The sequence below is a fragment of the Carettochelys insculpta genome, chromosome 18 (assembly GCF_033958435.1).
Source record: "Carettochelys insculpta isolate YL-2023 chromosome 18, ASM3395843v1, whole genome shotgun sequence".
NCBI classification, from domain to species: Eukaryota; Metazoa; Chordata; order Testudines; family Carettochelyidae; genus Carettochelys; species Carettochelys insculpta.
The window spans coordinates 6378647-6398030 of NC_134154.1; the positions used below are offsets into that span (position 1 = coordinate 6378647).

General features: G+C 54.1%; 1 protein-coding gene across 3 annotated transcripts in view; it reads left to right on the top strand.

Moving 5' to 3' along the window:
• Positions 1–9896: 9896 nt before the first annotated feature.
• NOS1 (nitric oxide synthase 1) overlaps positions 9897–19384 on the top strand; it is a 143282-nt gene continuing 133794 nt past the window's right edge. For 2 of the 3 annotated variants that reach the window (XM_075012301.1, XM_075012303.1), the window contains exon 1: positions 11436–11582. The gene's annotated coding sequence lies outside the window, so the exon portion shown is untranslated. Of the gene's footprint in view, positions 10110–11435; positions 11583–19384 lie in introns of those variants that run through there. The other variant, XM_075012302.1, reaches the window with a different exon arrangement.

Consider the following 19384-nt stretch of genomic DNA (forward strand, 5'->3'; position numbering starts at 1 on the left):
ACCCTTCCTACATACCTGGCTAACAGCCATGGATGGATCTAACCGCCATGAATTTAGCTAGTTTTTGTTCGAACCCTGTTAAAGTCCTGCTGTTCACAAGGTGCTCCGGTGAGGCGTTCCACAGGCTGACCATGGGCTGCAGGTTGAACCTCCTTCTGTTCGCTTTAACCTGCTACCCATTCATTTTATTCGGTGACCCCCCCTAGTGCTTTTGTTATGGGTACATAAATAATTTTTCCTCGTTCACTTTCTCCGCACCAGTCATGCTTTTATGGCCCTCCTTCATATTCCACCCCCCACCCTTAGTCTCCTCTTTTGCAAGCCGAGAAGTCTCAGTCTTTGAACTCTTTCTTCATAAGGCACCGGTTCCAAACCCCTCATCGTTTTTGTTGCACTTTTCTGAACCTTTGCCAATGCCAATACATTTTTTTTGAGATGGGGCAACCATGTCCGCACAAGGTCTTCCAGACGTGGATGTGCTGCGGCTTTATATGGAGGCAATAAAATATTCTCTGCCTTATTCCCTCTCCCTTTTTAATGATTCCTAACGTTCTGTTTGATTTTTTGACTGCTGCCGCACATTGAGCGGATGTTTTCGGAGACGTCTCCACAACGACTCCCAGATCTCTCTCGAGTTGCTGTAGCTAAATTAGGCCCCATCATTTTGTATGTACAGTTGGGATTATGTTGGGAGGCTCAGCACATCTCAGCCTCAGTGACTTGGCGAGCTGCACCCACAGGGTGAGATGTGTAGTCCCGGTGGAGGTCTGGGAAACTGAGGCTGAGAGGAGACATGAGTAATCCAAGGTCACCCAGCAAGTCAGTAGCAAAGCTGAGGTTGAAGTGCAGGTGACTTCCGTGCAAGAGAAAGATGCTGAATGTCAAAAGAAGGCAGTCACGTACACACACGAGGCCTGAGCCCCTGGCTTATGCATGCTGCCCTCAGGGATTCAACACACCTCAGCAGCTCCCTGCTGCCTTAGAAGGGCTGGTGTGGTATTCCCAGGCCCTGGTCCTCACAGGCACATGATGTGTAGGGGCTGTAGTCATGCAAGCAGCGGGAGGTGGTAACTGTCAGACTCCGCTCTTCATAGGGTTATTCCGCAGGGTGTGGGTATGGAAGAGGCCTATAGGTGTTTATCTTTGGCTCCCCAGCAGCTCTGCCAGGAGGGTGCCTGGGCCAGCCCTGAGCACAGAGGAATGCCAGGCCAGTTTTTCAGGGGTTAGCTGCCACACTTCTGCCAGACCAAGGGTTCAGGGCTGGGCGCCGAGCCCTGTGTTAAGATTTATAGAACTGGCGGGAACTGCACAGGAGGACCTGGCACCACTCCCCCACAAATCTAACCTGCCCCAGGCTCTTGGAAATGCCCCCACCCAGGGCTGAGCTGACAACCCTGGGCTTACAAGGCCAATGCTGTAACCACTGAACTATCCTTTCCACCCAGATGGGCCTAGCTGGGAAGAGGGGCTGTGCTGGTATGTTTGGACAGCCGCACACCAGCTGAAGCACAGGATTTAGACATGTGGGCCCAGCTTGGTCATATCCGCAGCAGGGGCGGCTTTATCCAGAGTGCAGCACCGTGCCAGTTATGCCCAGGTTTTCGTAGCAGGCACTGAGAGCGCCGCGGACAATCTGCAGCCCCCAAAATGAGCCACCCTCTGGGATATTCCAGCATTGGGCTCCCGCGCTCACGTGCTGTAATGTCACTGAAATAGCTGGAGCTGCTGCTGCTTACTCCGACAACTCACCATGGGCCAGATGGGGGTGAAAGCAGCCGGCCCTTGTCAGGTACCTCCAGGGCCTGGCACAGTTGCAGCTTTTGGGTCCTAGGGCTCTGGCTGCGCACAGAGGGTGGCATATGAGGATCCCACTAAGGAGGTACAGGCAACAATGCCTCTTGATTCTCCCCCTCGGTCAACACTTGTAGAGCACCTTGGAGCTCTCCTGCCCTTAGGCTTTGGCTTGTCCTTTTGCTTTTGCTTTTCACGTGGCTGCATTTCACAGATGGCACCGGAGCAGTCTGGCTGGCCACGTACATCTGCTGCCAACCCAGAGCCTGCACTTCTTAGCTCCAAAGTGCTTGGTGTTCGGCTTACAGAGAAGCTTCTCTGAGAAACTGCATCTACTGAACAACACGTTGCACGTTGGTCCTTGCCTGGCCCCACGTCTGCTGATGACAGGACCACCAAGGGCCTAGACTTGCCAAGCCCTTGTGGGCACCGGATCCAGACTGCATAGTTTTATAGATTCATGAGAACATGAACAGGAGAGTGGAAGCCAAATGCTACCCGTGGTTACTCAAACAGCAACCTGGACTTTGCCCCACTGAAGACTGCAGAGTTGCTCCCAAGGTACAAAGGTGCCACTGACATTAGGAAGAGACCCAGTGTGTCCAGAGCTCCAGCAGAAAGCCGGAGAATACCTAATTGAAATCACAGCGGCATCGTTCAGCGCAGGTGGAGGTCTGTACAAGAGAGGCTGAAATTTCTGGGTCTCCTGCATGCTGTAAGGAACCAGCACAGATATGTAAACATGCCCTCCTCCTGCAGCAATCTTATCAACAGCATGTGCAAGTGCATTAAGGTGATTGTAAGTAGCTTCCTCCATCTCTGTGCACATCTCTAAGGTATGAACCACTGTACGGTGTTGGCCCAGAGAACAGACTGCAGTGCATGGTGCAAACACCTAGAGCACCATTACACAGTTCAGTGTTTGCCAAGACGTTGTTATTGTTCGGCAGCAAAATGTCTGCAGTAGTACCCAGTTGTACTGTTATTTCAAAAGAACACAGAGAAATTTACTTACTTAAACCCTTGGACTCCCAGTGGAGCGTAGGTCTTCTCCAAGCCTCCTCCACTTCATACTGTCTCAGGACAAAACTTCTAGCTGATCCCAGGGTTCAGGTAACTCACCCCAGTCGTTGTCCTTCAGTCTCAGCAGATTTTCTCCACGTTGTCCGAAGTCTTCCCCTTTGGGGTTTTCCTTGAGGGTTCCATGTGAGAGCTTGACGGCCTGTGCCGGATGATGGTTTTCTGAGAGTGTAACCTCGCCGTGCTCACTTTCTCATCTTGATTTGAGTGTCAAATGGTTCCTGTCCTTCTCTGTTCCAAAGCTCCTCATTTGTGACCAAGTCTTGCTCTTCTGGGCCAGAAACAATGGCATCTTCGGAGCAGCTCGGACCCTGAAAGCACTTAACCAGCAAACTTCGGCAGGTGCTTTTAATGCAAATTAGGCTTGTGTTCTTAAGTGCTTTGCTGACCTGGACTTTAAGAAAAACCAGAGGCAGCGAAGGTGGCCCAAGGGATGGATACTACACCCGGGCCAGGACATTACAGTCACAGGCCTACTTCATAAGATGAGGCAAATGCTCTGCTGCCCCTTGGTGCTGTTGATCCTGAGACTTGGCAGCAGGGTAACGGAGAGCCAAGTTCTAATCCGCACTGGGGAGCCCAGCTCAGAGATAGGCAAGAATTCCCCGCAGGCGCATCGGAGTTCGGCTCCAGGGGGCAGGTCACAGGGACTTGGCCTTTAATTTCTGCACAGAACTGGTGCCTCCTGGTGACTCTGGATTATTGCCTGTCGCCACTGCAGTGAGACCGAAGGGGGAATACAAGGACATACCTGAAAAAACGGTTTCTGGGGGTCTTCTGGCTGGAGGAGCTTTTGACAATGAGATAAAAAGAGGCAGGACTCCTAAGCTGCGTCTACACGTGCACGCTACTTCGAAGTAGCGGCAGTAACTTCGAAATAGCGCCCGTCACGTCTACACGTGTTGGGCGCTATTTCGAAGTTGAAATCGACGTTAGGCGGCGAGACGTCGAAGTCGCTAACCCCATGAGGGGATGGGAATAGCGCCCTACTTCGACGTTCAACATCGAAGTAGGGACGTGTAGACGATCCGCGTCCCGCAACATCGAAATAGCGGGGTCCTCCATGGCGGCCATCAGCTGGGGGGTTGAGAGATACTCTCTCTCCAGCCCTTGCGGGGCTCTGTGGTCACCATGGGCAGCAGCCCTTAGCCCAGGGCTTCTGGCTGCTGCTGCTGCAGCTGGGGGTCCGTGCTGCATATACAGGGTCTGCAACTAGTTGTTGGCTCTGTGTATCTTGCACTGTTTAATGAAAGTGTGTCTGGGAGGGGCCCTTTAAGGGAGCGACTTGCTGTTGAGTCCGCCTCGTGACCCTGTCTGCAGCTGTGCCTGGCTCCCTTATTTCGATGTGTGCTACTTTGGCGTGTAGACGTTCCCTCGCTGTGCCTATTTCGATGTTGGGCTGAGCAACGTCGAAGTTGAACATCGACGTTGCCAGCCCTGGAGGACGTGTAGACGTTATTAATCGAAATAGCCTATTTCGATGTCGCAACATCGAAATAAGCTATTTCGAAGTTGGGTGCACGTGTAGACGTAGCCCTAATCTCCCCTCTGGCACTGTCTCTCGCTGTAGCTGGGGGCAAGGACCCAGATCTCTCCTGTCCTGCTCTGTAGAGGCAGGAAGTAACAACGTACTGTCTGCAAAGGCGCCAAGCGCATGAGCTGCTTGGCTGCAGAAAGGCAGCTGCACGGGCAGAGGACTCATTCTGCACCTTGTGACCCAGCCTCATCCACAGCCTCTGGGTGCTCGATCTCTCTGAAACAACGCAGGGATGTTAGGAGCCCAGGAACGCCACTTGCCTTGTATTGCCCAGCCGTGGGAGGATCAGGTTTGCACCAGTCTTCCTTGATGCTGTCACTAACGCGCTGCTGCCTTAGCATGAGCTGGGCTGGCGGCAGCCGTCCACAACGGGGTCGTTGTTTTGCCATTGGAACTTGTTGCCTGTCCCCAGTTGCCTGTGCCGGAAGAACGTCCATCTTGGCTCGTGCCCCCCGAGAGTCCTGCTCATGAGAACTGGCGGTGAGGCTCTCGGGAACCAACAGTGGCACTCCAGCCCTGTACTTTCCCTCCTCTGCTCCTGGGGCCAAACGTCTCCCGGGGATAACTCCATGGTTCCTCTGGCGATAAATGCAGCCTAGTGCACTTACACCACTTGCAACGTTGCTGCCAGACAGGTCCAAGGTCACTGGGCTGAGCTCCTGGGCCTCTTGACTCCCAGTCCTGTGCTAAAGCCACTCTGCGTCGCCTCTTGTTTGCCTGGCACTAAAGCTGTATGGAGCTCTTGCACCCAGGGCAAGCCTTGGAGAGAGGGGTTAGATTCTACAGTGAGCTGCTGGTGGTTTCTCTCCAGGGAAAGCCCCCTTGGTGATACCCCCATAGCCCCTCACCCATTATTTCTTGGAAGTACGGCTCAGAGACGGGGCAGGCAGTTATTTAGGGTCTTCTTGGCTCTCCTTTCACACACACACACTGCAGTCAAAGCCAAGGCTCGTCACTGCGAGGCCCCGGTGTCAGGGCAACACCCTTGTGAGGCCAAGAGCATGAGCAGGTACAGGCTGAGTTCCCTCGCTCACTGGCAGGGCAGCTGTGCCGGTGATTGATACCTGGCGTGTGCTGTAGCAGGCCATGAGTGACTCCCGTGAGCTCAGCTGAAAAGCAAGGAGCGGGTCAGCCCCGAGCCTGGGCCCAGCTCGGAGGGCAGGCAGAGGGCTGGCCACCAGCCTCCCAGCAGGGTTGGTGCTACGACCTTCTCTCAGGTGGGACTGAGCCGAGCCCACATGGTGGGAAATGGCCGATGCACCAGGGAACGCTTAATCCAGCCAATCAAGTGCAGCGCTTGGATAATGGAGTACGAGCCCCAGGCTGGCTCTGTGCAAGGCACGCCCCATAGCCCACACTGCAACCCTTCTCTCCGCCTGCTTCAGGACAAGGGAAGAACCTGCTTTTGCCAGTCTGTAGCCCCCATCCTCTGCTACTGCTGCCTCACCCTGCTCCTCCTCTTCCTCAGCCCCCCTCCGCCCTGCCCACCTGAGCTCCTCTCCCTCTTGTCCTTCTGCCCACCCTATTCCCTGCAGCCTTCCTGCCTCCCCATCCCTCCTCTGCCCCGATTCCCCATCTTTCTTCTCTGGCCCCCTTCCCACCTCCACCACTGCCTCCTCCTCACGCGTTGAAGGGTTCTTTGCCTCGGCACCCTCTCTTGGCAGGAGAGATGGGTGCCAGGGCTCTCAGAGGAGGAGCTTCATTTGCCAGAATTCACTGTCAGGCCAGATGTCCCTGAGGTTATTCCCGCAGGATGTATCACAGGAGGAGGCTGTCCTGGCTCACATCCCAGGAAGGGGGCAAGCAAGGGACTCAGAGGCAGGGAGTAGAATGAGGGGCCTGGCCCCTCAAAGGGAAGGGTGCAGGAAGGAGGATTTGCTCAATGCGCTGGTTGGCACAAGACCGGCACCAAGCAATCATTTCGCTCTGGATTTAGCTTTGAGTTTAGCTCGGCTTTGTGCCCTGTTAAAGGGCAGGGAGTCCGGAAGTGCACCAGCCTCTGCGCTTTGGGGTGTTGGGAATTCACCACCAGCGTGGGTCTGCTTTGCTCAGGGGGATTTTCTTCCTCTAATTAGCTGCACCAACCACGGTGCTCTTGAGGTCTCGCTTTTTCCTTTGAACCCTATAAAGCGTAGGGTTGCTTGGAGACATGGATTCACTGCGCGGAGCCCAGTGTAAATGCCAGGCTGGATTAGATGAGACAGAGCTGACTGTGCCAGTCAGACCTGGGCTCAGAAGCCAAAAACCAGGAAGTTCAGAGCTGGGGTTTGGTGCAGCGCTGCTTCTGACTTAAGCTAGTTAATACAGATGGACACATGATTGACAAGCCGTGCCTCTGGGCTCTGGGATCGTGCCTGTCACTCCCTGGCAGGAAGCTTGTGTGTGTAGCTTTTCATTACTAACTTTATTTCCAAATCCAGTGGTACAAATCCATATGCATGGACCAGACAGAACAGCTCTCCCCACGTGAGGTCCCCTTCAACTGTGCCTGCTGGCTATGGCGTTGCTAATTACATCAGTCTAACTAGAGCCACAGAGGTGACCTGAGCTGGAGCAGGGGTGTTTTCCGGTGGTATTACGCACTGCCATAGACATCTCCTATTAAATGGCCTCCCATTGCTCAGTAGATTCGATTTCTCCCACATCTATTCCTGTATGGCTCTCATGTGACTGCCTCTCTCACCTGTCGCCTCCAGTAATTGGAGCCAGACCTTTGCCAGCTTGTTTTGGGAGAGCTGTACTGCAGATTCACAATGTCTTAACTTTTTGAGGTGCAACCCCCCCCCATTGCCAGACCCCAGTGAAGTGTTACACACACTAAGCAATCAAATAAAATGCTCAGGAGAACACCAAGAAACCACCACCCACTCTTGCAATTGCTGCATGGGAATCCTGGCTGCTCCCCACCCCCAAACAGAGTGCAAAAATAGACAAAGGAAAACTATTTCCCATGCAGGTTGATGTTCTCATGCCAAAAGCTTCACAAACAATATAGCTGAGAGCCTGGAGCTGCAGCCTCCAGTGGGGCACCGCAAGGCCACCCCAAACACCTGGCTGCGTAGCAGTGCGGAGACAGGAAACTGGTGCAGCTTTTCAATGCCAACTGGTTTGCCTGTTTCTGTCTGGGGCAGAAACTTTCTTCTGTTCTGTACAGCACCAAGCACAAGGGAGGCCCTGTCCTAGGTGGGACTTTCGGGCCCCAGGATACTGATAATAATGCCGAATTTTGTACCTCCCATGCTCTTGTACCGAGTTCCCTGGGAGTGCTGGTATCTGCAAAGACAAGAAAGGAATTTGGTTCATAAGGTCTCATCTGGAAAGAGCCCCCTCCTCCATAAACTCCTTGGAGCAGAGTGTATCAGGATTTGCACAGCAAAGGGCTCCATTAATCCAGCTGGAATTCTGGGACACTTGACTCCATCTGTCTCAGCCAATGCCCCTTGAGCACCGAGTGAGTGCACAACTAGAGCCTGTGCCGTGGAAAGGTCACTCGCAGAGGGCTGCACCTTAGACCTGGCTTGACAGACCCAAGCCCTGATTTTCCCCCCACCCCAGCCATGCTGAGCACCTTCCGCTCCCATCAAAAACCATCAAACTGCCCAGGGGTTCTGTCAGGAAGGGGCCCAGGACACACAACCCCTCCAGGGGCCAAGTGAGCAGGACCGGACGTTGCTCTGCAGCTTGCAGAGCTGGGCCCAAACCTACCAGCCACCCTGTGCCTGGGAGCGCTTGCAGGCTCGGAAGAAGACAAGGCCCAGGTGATTAATTGGCACAATAAGACACCTGAGGATTTCAGTTGTGTGGCATCCCAGTTCCAAGCTGCCGCTCTCCGCAGGATGCTTGGGGCTGGTGAGATCCCAGCATGTACGGAGCGGGCTGTGTAACCACGTGTATTGGCCACTCTTGTTTCCTTGCACCTTTACTCACCCGCCCCGTGTTTTACCCCTTCAAGAGCCCTGCGCCTCTTGGAGCAGCAGCACTCTGCATCCTGGACTCCCTTGGGATCCGCTTGTCCCTTATAGTCTGGGACCTTGGAGGATGTCACCAGATAGGCTCTGCTGCCAGCTGTCTCCTCTTCTCCGGTCTCAAGAGACGGTGAAGCGCGTCAGCAGAGTCGCCTTCTCTGCTTCCCCCACCCACGTGACGTCCAGAATCCACAGGACTGCTGCTGACAGGCTCTGGGCTAGAATAAATTACCCCGGGGAAGGTGGAGGGGAACGTACTAAATCGGAGAGGTGCCGCTGCTTGCAGGGGACCATGCTTCCAGGCTGAAGCCGCGCCTGAATGAACTCACGCCAAGAAACACCAGCCTGAAAACTCCTGCGTACGCATTGGCCAAGTGTGGGACAATTGCCCTCAGAAGCAGCACTTCAGAGGCTCTACCTCCTGGGGTGACATCATGAAATATGGCCATGCCAGCTCAGATGCAATACATCCTCGGGTTAGGTCAGGCATCCAGCTGGTTAGCAGGCACGGCTGCAGACTCGTTCACACAACAACACTGCAGTGGGACAGACTGGGTTATCTGCAGCTGACTTTGGGTACTGTGATGATGGTTGCAGGTGCAACATCTTCAGCTCTTACGTGGACCAGGCAGCTGTTATAGGTGCACCAGATCTGGACTAAGAAGTCCTCTGATGCCATTTGCTTGATGAAATCTGCCATCGGATGTCTTGCACTGATTTTTATTCATAGCTTGAAATTATTTTCTCAGTCATTTCCATGCATGAAATCCTGACTTCTGAGCTGTTGTGATCAGGGCCATGGCATGTTTCTTTCCCCGGGTTGGCTTAAGATCACCTGCAGCCCAGGGGGAGCCATCAGGGTTCAGCATTTAAAAGGTTTGCAGCAGATGTACCATTTCCGTAGGCGTCTTTCTGGCTAGCTACTTCCTTAGAATCAACGGTAACAGGGCAAGATGGGCACAGGGAGTGAAGGGAAGGTGCCTGGAGTTTTATAAGTCACCACACTAAACGTTCAGTGTTCCCTTAGCTATAGGGTGAAGTAGTAGCATCCGACTGTCTCTTCTCAGCTGCCTGGCTGTACAAAGGAGCCAGCCCAGTACACAAATGGGTCAGCCTGAGGGTTGTAACAGGGTAGGTGGGTGCGGCTCCTATTGCTAAACTGGGAAGGGGTGTGTGTGTGTGTGTGAGAGAGAGAGAGAGAGAGAAGTGCTGGGGAGCAGAGCCTGAAAGAGGTTATTAGAGAATCCCCAAGGGTGCTTTGACTGACTGCCAGAGACTGAGCCCCAACCCCGTCTAACCCCAGAATAGGGCAACTCAGTCTGAGGGGGGGTCACTGATCTGGTCCGTAGAATCTCTTCTCCTCACCTCCAGTATCCACGGAGGAAACGGCTTCCCCAGCTCATAGCAGTCCTCATTAAGAGCACCTAAATACAGACCGTGCTCTGGACTCCGGCTCTGAAAAGGAGTGTGGTGAATCACCTCACACTTAGCTCACAGCGGCCGACCTTTGTCATGTGACGTTTCGCTCTACTGCCGGGATGCCTAGAATAAGGAGCCGGCCCGCTAGCCGTGTGACTGCCTGGTGCCCCGCTCTGCACAACGACCTGTCGCGTTTGCTCTCTGCCACGTGTCGAGAGCAGGGGAGCAGAGATCGCCCTGTCTCCACCAGCACTGGGCACGCTGCCCCCACAGGAATGCTGGCAGGCGGGCCCCAGCGGTTCAGCTAGCCAAGGCACGTAAGTGAATTCCTGCTAGTGCAGATTCTCCATTCTTTACAGGCAGCAGAGAAGTGACTGAGCGGTCGTGCGGGGGCCCCTGTGCAAGCTCAGGCAGGCGTTTGCCTACCTCCAGCTGCCTGTGCACAGACGGGGGTTTGGGACCAATCCTTTGTAAAGATCAGGGGTTTCCCTTGGGATCCAACAGGCACACACACTGACCAGCAGCTGGGGGCCAGATTCTCAGCCCCGCAGGCTGGAAGAGAGCAGAGGAGGTGAAGGTTCATTGGTGTCACCTTTGTGCCTGCCATAGTTCGGGGTGGTCTTTGGGCTGCTGGAGCTTCTGCTCTGTTCTCTGTGCCCCCTGTGGGACATAGGGGACGGCAGGACTGCAGTGCATTTGAGTCATGGAATTGGCCTTTCCGACCCCCCCATAATTCTGGGAGCTAAGGAATGAGGGTAACAGGGGCAGGGCCCTGATCGCTAGTGCCCAGGGAGCCTCCTTGCCGATGCGCTGCTCTTAGGGGGGCTTTAAGGCATGTCTACACTGCACCCTGAGCCCACGGCAGTGGCACCCAGGCTCAGGAACCTGGGTTTTTAAGCTGACTCTTGAACCTACTCTGGAAAGCTGGGTTCCCAGTTCTGGATCTCCTGGATGTGGTAGAGGCCTTGCTGCCCCCCTGGACTCAATTCTGCAGCTTGAGCTGCATCCACACTGCAGGGCTTTGACCGCCACAGTGGGACTTGGGCTCTGACCCACTTGCCAAGCTAGGACCTGGGTCCTGAATGCCTGCAGACCTGAGCCAGGCTGGTCAGTGTGTGGACAGAAAGGCAGCTTCGGCTTTGCAGCCAGGGCTGTGTGCACTGGGTGGCTGCATCAGAGTCCCTGGGATTCAGGCCCAGTGGGTGACATGGGTGCATTAAACTGAGGTGTGGGTTCCTTTAGCTTGTCCCCATGCACTGAAGACTCACTCGGTGGGACACGCTGTCGAAGGGGGAAGCTTTTCTGGAAACGCAGGAGAGGGTGAGGCTGCAGCAGGGCCCACAGCATCTGAGGCAGGAGAAGGAAGAGGCACATCTCTGTCAAATGTGTCACAACCTGAGCGGGAAACTCCCCAGACTACCAGGAATGGGGGGAAAGTCTCTGTGAAGTGAGAGAAACTCGGGGCTCCTGGGAGTGCAGGATAAAAGCTCGGCCAAAAGAAGAACAATTAGGGCTGGGGGAGGGCGTGGGGCAGGCCAGTCCCCAGGCAGCCTCTGGAGCCGGCACTGCAGAGGGAGCAGGGGGAAGGCACAGGTTGCTGTTCCCAGGTGGTGTCAATTAATCCTACTTCATTCAGAGGAACACAGGCAGGGAGGCTGCTGAGGGCTCCTGCTGATTAATTGCCACTTAGCCTCCAGATGGGAAAGGCAGTGCTGGAGCCGGGGTTAGACTGAAAGGGAGTGCCCGAGGAGATGGCTGGCTTGGAGCACCGTCTGAGAAGGGCAAGCTGAGTGAGTACCCTCTCTGCCAACATTTTACGGCCCTGTTACCTGGAGCTGCTGGGTTTCTCTGCCTTGGCACAGGGTAGAGGCTCTGCTGGGCCAGCATGCCCTGGGTGGAAGATTTCAGTCCATTCCTAGGAGCCAGTCCCTGGCTCAGGCTTGGTACCTGCTGTGACAGTGAGGTGGTCCCTTGACGTGCGGCCAGTGCGCTGGTTTGGTGACAACCCCAGATCTCCTCAAAGAATCAGCAGGGAAGGGGAATCCATGGTGCTCTGTGGGAGTTTCTCCTGGGCTGTGCTGAGCTATTGAGGCGATGCTGCTTTGGGAGCTGTGTTTCCCCCACAAGGGCATTGCTCGCTGTGCTCCTTGGAGAAAGGACAGGACAGCTGAGAGGCGCAAATCCAGATCTTCGTGAAGCTGTTCCCCTTGAAGTTTGGGCTTTGCTAGCAGTCAGGCTTGTGCGCTGGGTCGATTGTTCTCCCTGGGTGCGCAGGAAGCTGTCTGCATGTTTTATTTCCAAATATAGCCCAGGTGCCTCTGCCAAGGGTCTTTCGCACCCAAGCTCTCTGCTTGCCAGAAACCGCAGCAGTCACCGTTGTCTGTGTTATAAATCTGAAGGGGGGTGGGGGGAAGGGACACTGCTCTCCATAGCAACTCCCCTGCTTCCCAGTTTGCTTCTAAAGGTCATATTATTTATTTATATTTTGGCTTGTATTTCCATAGTGCCTAGGAGCTGCAGGAGTGGGCCAGAACTGGATTACGTTAGGAGCTGTACAAATGAGCTAAGTTAGGCTGAGGGGGTGTGTCTCTGGGCTGACAGAATCCCTTTTCCCCAACATACCCCTGGGACATCCTGGGGACTAACCCATGGTGCTAGCAGCTCAGAGAGAAGGTGATGTCACCCCAAGCTCCTCTCCTGGCCATCGGTGAGACCGGAGGGGTAGAACGTGAGCGGCTGGGGAGGCTGCTTTTGCCATGGGGGTGGACAAGCTGGTCACGGTTCTTTGACCCTTGTGCTACCGTTGGCAGGATAGAGCTCTGTGACAGACAGGCAGGAACTCAGCCCACGAGCTCTTCAGGGGCAGGGACCTGGCTTGTGTTCTGTGTTTGCACAGCGCCTAGCGCCACGGAGCAGCAGGGCTCCGGGGTTCTGTGTCCGTACAAATGCTCGTCCTGCTACAGCATTGCATAGGCTGGTTGTTAAAGCCGGCAGGAAGGCGGTAGGTTTCTATAGTGATTTCTCTTCCATTCCTGTTGAAGGCTCTCGCTTTCTCCCCTCTCGGGAGAAGCAGAGCCCTCAGGAGGGTGGGCTGAAGCAAGCGGACGCCACTTAGACTTCACCTTTTTATTTCCAGTCCCTTCCACCTTCTCCTATTCCCAAGCAGAGTTGGAGTTCCTGCCCAGCCTGCCAGCTGGCAAAGGTGGGGAGGGCTGGGGACGAGGCAAACCAAGCCTCCCTGGCTCTCATTCAAACAGGTAAACAGAAAACTCAGCTCTGCACTTCCTGCTTTGGTGTCTGGGCTTCAGTTCCTGCTGAGCGTCTCCCCACCACGTGTTTTGATCATAGCATTTGAGTCCCTGCCACCAGCCCGGTCAGTGCCATGAGAAATGAAACTCGCAGGTTGTGAACTGGGGCGGAAGGCAGTGTTGATTCAGGCTGAGAACCTCTGGCAGCCTCCAGCCATTCCCAGGGCAGCTGCTCTGCCAGCAGGCTGGGCCAACAAGTCCCGGTTACTCATGGCTCTGAGATGTCAGGGGGTGGTGGGAGGGGCAGTGTGGATGGATGAGGTGCTAGCGCAGCAGGGCTAGGTGATGCAACAGGGTGACCCTTGCCCAGTGGGGCTGGCCTCATGTTTGCCAGGTAACTTCATTGTGATATCGAGGACACTAGGTGGTGTACAGCAGTTGTTCCCTTTTATGCCTGATTCTCCTTTTCAGGCCTGGATGCCCTAGGCAACCATTTGTGCTTTTTTTTTTTTGCTTTTCCTTATTTTCTCCTCATTCTCAAAGAGTTAGCTGCTGGCTCAAGAGGCTAGTTTAGGGATGCCCTGTTTACCTTCAACAGGGTCTGAGATGGGTCCCAAGACTATCTGCCTGGTACGGGAGTCTCTGGGACGATCACATCATGTCCCCTTATACAACATATACAATGTTATACTTCCACAATCCCCCCTTTTGGTCAAGGCTACGCCCATGACCAACGACTTACTGGATTCCATACATCAATCGTTCTTTTTCATTACTTTCACTGGTTGTTTCAAGGAATCCTGACTATCCTATTTGGAATTCTAATAATCTTTGTGTGTTTTCAATTGATTTCTTGTTGTATCCAAAACTGCACAAGACACACCATCCATCAGGTTACCCCTAACCAGAGTGCTAATCTAATGTTGTTAAATGTCACCAGTGAAAGTAATGAAAAAGAACGATTGATGTATGGAATCCAGTAAGTCGTTGGCCATGGGCGTAGCCTTGACCAAAAGGGGGGATTGTGGAAGTATAACATTGTATAAGTATAACGTTGTATAAGGGGACGTGCTGGATACATTGTATATGAGAGGGACATGCCAAAACATGTTACTAAGTATCTGAGGGAGCACACGTAGGGACAGTTAGCTTTTGAATGGAGAAGCAATTAAAATGAAGCCAGCATGTCTAAGAAGCAGGCATCAGAATGGAAGGTGTGAAGGGCAATTAGTTAAGTTAACTGAAAGCTGTTAAAGGAGATTGTTAAGGGTGGCAGGTAATTGAAAATATGTAACTGGTCTCAGGGATCTCGAAGGGTGGTGACTAAAATCTTTTTCTTCTTTTGTCTGTAACTTCTCTGTAACTTGTTCTCCAAAAAACTGTATAAATTAAGAGACACAAGCCCCACTCGGGGGGGCTCACTTCTAAATGTATTAGCAGAGCGGCTTTGCTAATAAAACAGAGTGGTCTGATAAATTGTGAGTCTGAGTCAAACTTTGACAGGTGACTATTGGCTGCTTGCCAAGGCTACCTATCGGACCTGAGAAAATATGCAATGTGTCAACAACCTTGTCGGGTTCTCAAAACAAGGGGTGTGGTTAATGTAGATCCAATAGTATATAAATGCTGGGGATACGCCTCGTATCAGAAACCCGGCGTAGACCGGAGCTGTGGGAGGTGCTATGTACCAGCCACTGGGGTCCTTCTGCTGTCCTTCGGGGGTTCCCGGCAGCAGAAGGGATGTAAACGTTGCACTCTACTCTGCTGTGTGCTTAATAAAATCTTTTAAACCCATACCCAGTTTGCGTGCTTATTGCCTCCAAATCCGTTAAGGACAGAAGCATTGCCTCTTGGCAGGTCAGTAACGGATAGGTGAGACTCTTAAGGCCAGCCTCTGCCACATGGGCAGGTGGGTTGCAACAAACCCCTACAAATCCTAACAAGTATTTCTGTGGCATCCTTTTACCTGGAATCTCAAAGCATTGAGTGAGTCTCAGCACATCCATTTGGGGCTGGTGGCACAGGGGCGGGTCTGAGCACAGCAGGACGGGTCACACAGTAAATGGTCAAGATGAGATTAAACCCCCAGTTTTCAGCACCCCCACTCCTGTCTTAATGGGTTCCTCCTTTTGAAAGCCCAGCCAAATCGGTCACTACTGAGCTCCTTAGCACAAATCTGCATACTTACTGATTCTGGAAAGGGAGCATGGGAATGCTCCCCCACCACCGCCCCACATCCTGTCCCTTTAAGTTCCCTCGGCCGGTGTGTGAGCATGGATTTAGGGCGGCCACCAATGGAGTCTAAAGCGAGCGTAGGCACCAAGTTATAGCGGTGCCCTCGGAACAAGCTGTGAGCAGCGTCTCAGGTTTCGCTTACTATCGCTATTTTCAGGGCTGTAAATCCCAGGGCAGTGCTGCTGGGGGGATGGGGGGGCAGGGCTTGAGTACAACTCGCTTCCCAGGAACAACTGTAGTTAGCTCTTCGAAAAGCTGAGCTTGTCTTCGACTCTCCGAGCAGGAAGTTGTGTGTTTTTTTTTCCCCATCAAACTGTAGCAGTAACTGGAGGGGCCCACGACGAGGCCGAGGGTTTAGGGCACGTCTCCAGCACGAGGGAAAGCATGATGGGAGGTGGGCACCGTAGCCAGCAGAGGATGTGCCCTCATTCCTGGGCGGGTTTTTTTCCTGTACTGGTGCCCATGCTGTCATCACTTCATTGTTGTCGTCTGTGCTCGTTAGATTGAAGCTGGCACGGCAAGGGAAGCTGTGTCCTCTGAGTTGCCAATGCCTCACCCGGCAGCTCCAGGAAACTGCCCGCCCAAGTCCGCTAGCCAGAGCGAGCACCGCATGTGCCGTGGTCGCCTCCCAGGAGAGACAGGAGATCTGATTTCGCAGTCCCCTGAGAGGTCGGGGTCGGATGTGAGCCCCAGAGAGGGAGAAGCAGCGTTGACTGAAATACTAAGGGCTGGATTCTGACCGGAACCTTCTCCGGTGGGGTTCCATCGACGGGAGCGGCATGCTCTTGGGCAGGGAGTAAAGGTGGTGGTGTCTGGCCTGGTAATGGGCATGAGTGCAGTTGTTCGGAGTATGATGTTAGCTGTGCATTCAGGGCCCAGGCTGTGCTTTGCATCTCCCTGAGGAAGTTGGGTACCCAGGGAAATGTGAGGCCCTGCCTTAGAGCTGCTGGGCCTACTCTGATCCGCATCCTGGGGTGCGTCTCTCAGGGGCCCAGCCCACCCCGGGATGCCAGCTGCTCTGCTGCCACTGGAGATGCTGCTTTGAGGGGTAGGATGGGCATGGACTGGCTCTGCTACTTGAGCACTCTCCGTTGCCCTCCTGGGTGGCTGGTGTGGCTGTGAGTGGGGGGGTGAAGGACCTGTCTGGAGGTGGTTCACTAGGATTCTGTGGTGTTTTCCCCCCCCACACCCCAACACCTGCAGCTATAAAGGAACATCAGCTCAGTTCTTTCAAACAGTTCTCTGCTGCTGGTTCAGGCCGCGTCCTCTGACTTCAACAGGCGTCTGCCCTGAGTCCAGAGCTCCTGGCCTGGCCCGTAGCATCCATCCCCACAGTCTGTGCAAAGAGATCCTTCTGGTCCTTTTTGTCCACTGCCTGAGACAATAATGGCAGGCAGATACGAGCGCGTGGGCTGTGCAGGAGAGCTCCAGGGGTCTCCTTTGCGTAAACCGGCCAGGCACCTGTTGCATGCGGCTGGCTGAGTAGGTCACAGTGCGGCGGAGTGCAGGGGCAGCGTTCCCGAAAGGAAAGTCACACCTGGCATTACACCCACGTGCAGAGAGAAGCACAATGAGAGAGAGGCTGGCTGCGTGGGAAGCTCGCTCAGCCACTGGCTCTTGCTGAACTTGGGCCAGCAGCTGCCTCCAAGGCAGCAGAGCTGTTCCATGGCTCACAAGCTCTCGCCGCTCCCCACCCACTCTCCCCAGTCTGCCACTGGGGGGACAGAGAGGAGTACCCTCATACCAGGCTGCAGTGTGGGAGTCTTGCTGGCTCTTAACCTGTCTCCTCCACACCTACGTATGAGCCGGGGCGTGGGAGCCCTTTGCAGCTGATATGCCTAGCGATAAGAAGCCTGAGCTGCTCCCAGACTGAGCTCTGATTAAGGCCTGACCTTTCTTTTCCAGCCTGGGGAGCACGACTCATACGCAGTCCTGAACCTGGGTCTCCCGTAGTACCTGGCAGTCACGCCTGATGCATTCTGCGCATGGAGGATCGGCGTCCCACGGCTCTGTGCTGTGGCAGGGCTGGAGGGAGAGGAGGTGGAGGGGAGACATTTTCAGTGGAAAATTTAAACGAATGACTTAGCCGATCCCTGTGATAACGGGGCAGGTTGTTGCCTGGAAGCAGGTGGAACTGGCCACAGGAGCTGCCCTGGGGTGGGGGCAGAGCAGCTCCCTTGTCCCTGGGCAGGAACTCTTGTGTGTCCAGCCCTGTTTGCAAATGAGCACCCAGTGCCTGAGTTAGGAACCCACTGCAGGGGGCTGAACAGGGAAAGCCTCGGGAACAGGTTCCCCCTACAAATTCAGGCACAGCTGCTGCTGTCTCTTGTGAGTTGGCCTTCCCACTGCTTCATGGGGGGCTCTAGCTGGCCGCCACCAGGGGCTTTGGGATCAGTGGAGACTCTACCGCCCTCCTGTTTCAGCACACGCATCACTCTTGCTGCTGTGTCCAGAGCGTGAGCCGTGTGCTCCCTCTCTTTCCGAAGCCGGCTTCGTATCGGAGACGAGGCCTTCTGGTTACAGAAGGGATGTGTGGCTTCAGCGTTGGTTAGCAGCACGTATCGGCCAATGGCCAGGAGTGGCTTTTGCAGACTTCTAGACCCATCTTCTCTCTTATGGTGGTACCTCGGGACCAACCAAGAACAGGGCCCCATTGTGCTGGGTTCTGGACCACCAGTACTACAGACCCTGCCCTGCTGAACTTATGATGTAAAGAGACCAGAAGAAGGGTGGGGATGTGGAACACACCACACATGCAGACAGAATAATGCCCAGGAGGCAAAAGCCCCGATAAGTCCACAATTCGTTTTGTGTGTCTATTTTTGTTTGCTTTTAATTTATGAAGGAAATTTGATTTACAAGGAGTCCCATTAACAAGTCAGTCCACTGACTGTTTGTCCTGCCTCGTTTGTATTGGGTGTCTTTCATCCCTCCGTCTCCAAGCACTTTGGAAAAACAGGCTGCCCCACTAACCCCATGCTGCAGCAGGGGAAACTGAGGCACAGGGCCACGTCCAGCAACTTGCCCAAAATGACACAGAAGGTCAGTAAGCATGCGAAGCATCACCCAGGTCTGCTGACCTGCAGGTTGGTGGGCTCTCTGCTGGGCCACGCTGCTCCGTTCCTTTCTAGCCTGCCCTGCGGAGGCCTCCTTCCATTATTCATGAGCTTTGCTCTTTTCCTGTCGTCTTTCAGGTTAGAGGAGGGGGTGATTACGCTGCTGCCCATTGACATGCAGTGGGGACGAGAACGGTGATGCCAGATGTGTTCACCTTCTCTCCATGGGCAAGAGGCTGAGTGCTCCTTCCAATGCCTGCGTTCAGTTAGGGGAACTACCTGCTGTAAATCATTATGCTCTTTCCCCAACTTCCTGGCTTTTCCATAAAGCTGCTTCATCGTGGGGGTTATTAACAGATTGGACTGTCCCCTCCACTCACGGCTGGGCGGCTCAAGGACAAGGAGGACCAGGAGTTTGAAAACAAAGCACTCCGTCGCCCCTCCCTCCCCCAGCTAAAAGGCGTTGGGGGCAGGGGTGGCTCTGTGTGTGTGTGCGCTGTTTCAAAGATCAGTAGCCCCTTTGACTTTCTGTGGGCCCCTGACAAACAGTGTTCAGATGCCTCCTAGTACCAAGAGGACTGGGACTGTTGGGAATTTGTCTGACCTAGGGTGACCACATTGCCCTCTGGCAAATACAGGACACCCGCCTCTCAGGATGGGGTGCTGCTGACCCATGTCAGGGCTCCTTGGCGACGGGGGCTGCTGCCCCATGGTGATGCAGTGGGGATGGGGCCTCTGGAAGAGCAGGTGACGTATTCCAGCACTGGAAGCTGCAGGCACCCCTCTGCTATCTCTCGCTTCATGGGCAAGGAAAATCAATACCCACCACTTTGAGATGCACAGAAGGGATTGTTATCTCTGGGTTGAGCCCAGGAGATAAAGTCCGCATGAAGGACAAGTAAACACCTTCTGTGATCTTAGAAAGATGGGTTCAAAAAAAAAAAAAAAGGGTCTCCTCGTTAAGTTTCCACTCAAGGAGAATTTTGTTGGCACATTCTGAGCAGACAAATTAAGGGAAGTCCTGAGCATGGGTATATCATGCAGCCTTGATGT